Raw genomic sequence first — 6,594 nt, forward strand, 5'->3', positions numbered from 1 at the left:
TTATGGAATATTTTAGTTAAATTTTCAGATTTGTCTGTGTCTTCTTTCACTGTCGAGTTCACTCAAGAGGATGAAATTGCAGTTTTCAGCTACACCCTTTCTTTTTCTTTATTTTTTGCAGTACATTCTTGTTTTTGGTAGCACAGCAGCACCAATGTGTACTTTTGTATTACTAAAAGCTGAGAAAGGGTGTAGCTATCAACCAGGAGGGCGTAAATACTGGCCACAAAGAAATTTTGAATTGTAAACATTTCAACTGAGACGGTGATAAAGAGGTCAGATCCTCAGGCAAACGTTGTAGACAGAGCTCTCCCTACAACTCTCTATTCACATGCGTGTTAAGGTTATTAAAGTTTGTAAAAAATTATTAACATGCCTAGAGCTTATTCACCAAGGTATAAACTTTATTCAACTAGTATGTGGGTTCAACTAGTATGTGGGTCCACCATATTGTATATATGCCATCCAAATCCCAATCTAACGAATTCTACCATGATGATGTGATGCCCTAAAAGTAAGGTCTATGCAATCATTAGATAGGCCATGCGCATAAAGCAATGGACATCCACCCAAAAACTTCGAAATTCTCATGGTAGGCCATTCGATTGTTGAAGCCGCCTTATTTTTTGTACATCTCACTTTCTTGGTGAAAAGACTTACGGACAAGTAGGATTCCATACACAAACAACAGTGGGCCTCTCAGGCAAAGTTGTAGAGAGAGCTATGCCTTCAAACATTACAGAGGACCTGACCTTGTACAAACCTTTACCACATTATACACATGCGTCTTCTTTGTGACAGTTTCGACCACTGTCAATAAATCCTTACTGTTAGATTATGCTCAAAAGTCTCTTTGTCAAGTCTTAGTGCATGTTTGGATGGTGAGAAAAGGAAAACAAAAAATATCATGGTTATTCAATGATGATTTCTTAAGACTTTCAGTAAGAATAAATTCTTATGAATTATAACTTTTTTAGTTGAAAATAAAATTCTTGTGAATGGATTTTGTGATCCTATTAACTATTGTAAGCCTTTTCAAGACTATTTGTTGTGTACTCTCCTTTAATTAACACATTTTCCCCTTTTACTATTGCAGGTTTCCAGTGGGACTAGTTTTTAAGATACATATGCCCTTCTGAACTTGTCATACTCATGTGATCAGGTGATTACTCATCTCTCTCTTCTCCTTGATTGTCCAAAGAACCGCTGATTAGATGAGAAACTTGGCTGATTGTAGAAATTCTTAGGAAAAAAGAAGAGTGGGAGGGAGGGTTTAACTGAGGATATGGTCCATTGAATGGCTCACTAGATAAAAAAAATAAAGATGTGTTTAGGATTTTGCTTCTTTGTAGTAGGGCTCTTGGCACAGTCCTTGGTGATATGATCCAGACCACTACATTTGAAGTAACCTCTGCCTATGTCCAGAGTACAAAATTAGTGACATTACACAAACTCCTTTTCCTTAAGTGAATTTTATTTAGATCAATGGAATTGATTATGAAGGAGACAAATGAGTCCTAGTAGTGAATTATCCTCTCATCATTCCACTCGGCTAACTTGTTTGCCTCCATACAAACATGGGAAAAGGAAATGTTCAATTTCATTGACGGAAAAAAGTCAAATAGCAAGTAGAGGAAATGGATCATCTTTTCACTGGAGCATAATTCCATTTTCAAGCTCTTATATTGTGTAAAAGGAATATTATGGATATATTGCTTAGCTCACTGACAAGTAGAGAGAGCTTGCAAGTTTTTTAAGATTGTCCATTTGTTTTCTAACATGTGTCCTATGATTAAACATCTTGAGTTTTTGGCCAAATGATCTGCGAGGTAGTTCCCACCTAATACACGGTTTGAATGTCTAATTAACACAATCTGTGTTTCAATTTTCAGGCAAACATAGATACATATCTCGTATCAATGGTCAAACAACACATTATGTTGCTTCTCTTGGCATTTCTATTCTGGGCAGTACTGTTTTTTTAAAACATTGGCAATGACTGATTCATTGGATGGTAATTTGGATATGCTTATTGTTTCTCCTTTTATTGTTTGTATATATATATATATATATATATATATATATATTGGTGAAAATTTTGATAGATCATTAGGGAGATTTCTCCATTAGATCTGTCCTAACTCCTAAATCGACCATCCTCCCATACCTCTAATTTCTGTGATGCAGGTCTCTATAGGTACTTTGCTTTACTGCAATATATCATAGCATGTAGTCTGTTAATTCAAAATCTTAAATCTTTCTATTTGCAGTACATTGCAGATAACAATCTTAAGAATAACCCATGGCATGGATTTGATGAGTGGTCGCTCAAGGTAAAAACCAATGCGCCTAACTGGAGAACTCAATCGAAACAGCTGCATGTCACCTTCTCCAAGACCTATAAACTGCTCAGAGACATGTTTATGCAGTGGAGGCATCTGAAATGGCAGAATATGCACGCAGGCTTATTGCTGATGCTGGGAATCCATCATTGGGAGAATGGATTACGTTGTGATTTTATTTTGCAGTTTAAACTTAATACCTGACTTTTTTGAGTTCTTTGCCAAACTCAAAGAGAGATTTCCATTTTATTTCCATGGTTTCTCTGTTTGTGTTGAGATTTCTAGTCTCTTGGACTGAGGGAGAAAACCAATCTCTATTTTTCTTCTTTCCTTTTCTTTTCTTTCTGTTTTTTCATGTTTTATGGATTGGGATTCCAAGTCTATTTGCCTGAGAATGGACTCTTTTTGGGTTTTCCTAGGTTTTATTTGAGAGGAAAAACCTATTAAAATATTGTAGCTAATGTTGTGGATCTGATTGACTACGCACAGGTGTATGAATGGGTTAAAATAAATGATTTAGCCTTAGTTGTTGAGAACTAAGGTTAAAAAGTGAATTTAGCCTTAGTTGATGCCAACAAATGCTAAATCTATCTTAAGTCTTAGTTTTGACTCAGTTACCTAAACTGAGACTACAACTCCCGTGGCTAGAGGCTTTAGCCTCGGTTGTTGAGAACCGATGTTAAAAATAGATTTAGCTTCAATTGGAGGCAATTGAGGCTAAATTTGGATTTAGTCTCAGTTTGAAACAATAGAGGCTAAAATTTTGATTTAGCCTCATTTTGAGAAAACTAAAGCTAAAAAGGTTCTTTTAGCTTCACTTGAAGAACCGAGGCTATAAAAGTTATTTTAGCCTTGATTGCTAAAACTGAGGCTAAAGCCTTTAGCCACGGGGGTTTCAACCTCGGTTTGGATAACTGAGGCAAAATTGAGGCTAAAGGCTTTAGCCTCAGTTTTTAACCATTTTAGCCACGGTTTTGAACCGAGGCTAAAGCCCCCTTTTCTTGCAGTGATGGTATCCCTTAGGTGTTCTATTTTTACATCATTGATCTAGACTGTAGGTCTGATAGGACCCATAGTGGATGGAACATGCCCCTAAATTCTTCTTCATAGGATGACCAAACCCCAGTATTGGTGACTGTAACTAGTTAGATGCCAACATTCCACAACCCATTGAAAAGGCAGCCAAAGGTTTGAGTTGCGTAACTCTTTCGCTTTGGAAGAATTTTGGGGTATGGTTCATCCAAAATGGTGCTCATCAAATCATTATGGGCTGACCATTGAAGTGACTGAACCAGTAGTTCCATTAATACAAACTGAAGACTCGAGGATGCGACGCATATTCTTGCATCGAGGATCATACAATTCCTCTGCCACTATTATGAGTTGAAATTGGAACTTCTATAAGATATGTGCTCTTGTGCATCCAAGGGGATGATATTTCCATTTTCTGTGGGGCTTAAGATCATTTTGTCCACTTCTTGCCATGATTTGTTCTTGAATTTGACATTTCATAGATATGTGCATTACTTCATCTAAGTAGGTGATATTTCTGCGGGCAGCTGAAGATTATTTGGTCCATTTGTTCAAGGACGGAATGATTTGTGCCTTCCATGCAAAATGTGTTACGCTTAGTAAGTTTGATTTCTTAAAAATGATCCATTTATCTTTTTGTTGATTCAAATTGAACTTCTTACATGCATGAAATCGTGCTCAGATCTCCACACATTATATGCCTTGTTAAGAACCGTGTCTACAGTTAGAGCCCGTGCCTTAATGGTAGACAGTGCATTTCGACATTGGGGCCTCATATGTGATAGTGAATGTGATAGTTTGGCTCACTAAAACTGCAGCCTGAGGTGACTGGCTTGGTAAAATTGGCCTGAGAGAAGTGTGAGATCCAATTTGCCCCGTCTTGCCCCGTCTTGAGGGTCTGGCCATGTAGATGCCTTGGCCTAAAAGTTAGGCCTGCCCACTCAAAAGGTGCGCCTCAATGTTAGAAACAAATGGACAGCTAAGGAAAACTCAATGTTAGAAACAAATGGAGATCTAGGAAAACTTAATCAATTGTCTTAGCCATCCATTTGTTTTGTAAACTATGGGCAGCCTGCCAAATTTGTGAATAGGCATGCACCTGAGGGACTGATAGGATCATGCACCCATATGGGACTTCCACTTTTATGGGATGGCACTAGGGGTGTACATTGAGTCGAGCTGGCCTCAGCTCGACTCGGCTCGGCCACTGGCTGACCTCAGCTCGAACTCGGCTCAGCTCGATCCTCGAGCCTGACTGGCCAGCTTGGCTCGGTTCAGTCAGCAGCTTGGGCCGAGTTTGAGCTAAGATCGAGCCGAGTTCGCCATTGAGGCATTTCCACAAATACCTGAATTGCACCTTCAAAATCCCCCTATATGTGAAACAGAAGCAATGGTTTTTCGATGTGCTGTCTTCTTTGAAACTGTCTTCCAGCCGAACCACATATGTGAAGCTCTTTGACATCTGCTTCATTAAATCTCTAAAGAAAGGTACTGGATTCGTGTGCTCAATGCCAGCGGCTGCTGGAGCAGCCATCAGGTTTGCTTGCTGTCTAGCCTTCCTCTCTTGCATCGCTTTCTGCCGATCCTCGTAGAAGTCAAAGTCATCAAGGATTGACACGTCAAATTCATAGTTCTTGAAGATGTTAAGCATCTCGAGACCCTGTTCCAATCCAACCTTCAACATGAACAAAAGGGCAAAAGAAATCCAATCAGAAATATGAAACATATAAGATCTGCAAGGGCATGCATCACATGCAAACTAGAGGAACTGCATGCTGTATTGACAGTCATTCACTTTTCGGGCCCTTAAAAACCTTGCATAAGCTTGTAAACGCGTAAGGCTGATTGAGTATTCAATCCAACACTCAAATATATACTTGGTGCACGTCATGCACCAGTGCTGACTAGGTGGATTCCCTCAAAGATTGCCAGCAACATAAAAACCAAGTAAAACCTTACCACTAGCCACACTTTGTTGAGTCATTTTATCAACAACATCAATGGCAAGGTAACCGAGTCACCAAACTGGTTCGATCGGAGTTCGATTCGAGTCAAGTCGATCTGGGCTTGCTCGAACTCGGCTCGAACTTATTTTTGAGCTCAAAAATCAGCTTGACTCAGCTTGAACTCAGCTTTGAACCGAGCCGAATCGAGCTTTTTCAAGCCGAGTTGAGCGAGCTAACCGAGCTAGCTCGGTTCGTGTACACCCCTAGATGGCACGACCCAATGACGCCAAGACCATGACCAATGCCTTTTCAACTTGATTAGGGCTAGGGCTTAGGTGATCAGAGCTTGGCCTGGCCCTCGCCTGAGGCATTGATATTAGGGCTGCAACTTGGGTATGGGACAACCTGAACCCAACTGGCCCAACCTGAGTATGGGTTGGATCGTCAAGGTCCTTGGGTTGGGTTCAGGTTGAAAAATACCAACCAGATTTGAATTTCTGTTGGCTAAATTTATGTCAGTTTAGGTTCGGTTGAGAGTAATCACATGTAATTGGTCATGTTAGGTTGGAGTTGGTTATCTTGTGTTGGAATTCTGATAAGGTTAGCCGTCAGATTGCAGGTTGGGTCCTCTTGATGTCGGGTTGTGCTTAGGTCGACGCTCAACCCAACTTGCCCAAGTTGAAACAGTAAAAAAAACATCACAGTGGCCTTAGAAAGCTTTCAACGGTGGGTTTCATTATCATTGCAGCTTCCTTTGGTGTGGTCCACTAGAGATGTGGACCTGCTTTATTCTTAGTATCATATCTTAAAATGATTTGATAAAAGCGATGAATGGGTTAGATAAAACACTTACATCACGTTGGGCTGCACAGAGCCCTGCCTGGACAGATTACCGTGAGGGCAAGGGTAAGACACTAGCAAATGACTATTAGTCGGTGATATGTGGACCCCAATATGATGTATGTACATCCATTTTTCAAGATAGTTTTATTTTATGAACCTAAAACTAAGGTAGATCAAAATCTTAGGTGGACCACACCATGATAAAACAGTAGTAATTGAGCGTCTACCGTTAAAAACCTCCTAGGGCCTACTGTAATGTTTATTTAACATCCAACCTATATATTAGGTCATACAAACATGGATAAAACTTGGACGAAGGCAAAAAAATAAAATAAAAATAAAATAAAAATAAAAATCAGCTTGATCCAAAACTTTTGTAGGCCCAAGAAGTTTTAATGGTGAGAGTTCAATCAACTCCGTGTGGCCCACTT

The 6,594-nt window shown here is 39.6% G+C and overlaps 1 long non-coding RNA gene across 1 annotated transcript; it reads left to right on the forward strand.

Moving 5' to 3' along the window:
• The first annotated feature begins 454 nt into the window (after positions 1–454).
• LOC131227860 (uncharacterized) lies at positions 455–2,723 on the forward strand. The gene is made up of 3 exons (XR_009162541.1): positions 455–1,162; positions 1,893–2,014; positions 2,271–2,723. It is a non-coding gene; the product is annotated as an uncharacterized LOC131227860 (long non-coding RNA).
• The last annotated feature ends 3,871 nt before the right edge of the window (positions 2,724–6,594 follow it).

This window comes from Magnolia sinica, chromosome 15, assembly GCF_029962835.1.
Source record: "Magnolia sinica isolate HGM2019 chromosome 15, MsV1, whole genome shotgun sequence".
Taxonomy (NCBI): domain Eukaryota; kingdom Viridiplantae; phylum Streptophyta; class Magnoliopsida; order Magnoliales; family Magnoliaceae; genus Magnolia; species Magnolia sinica.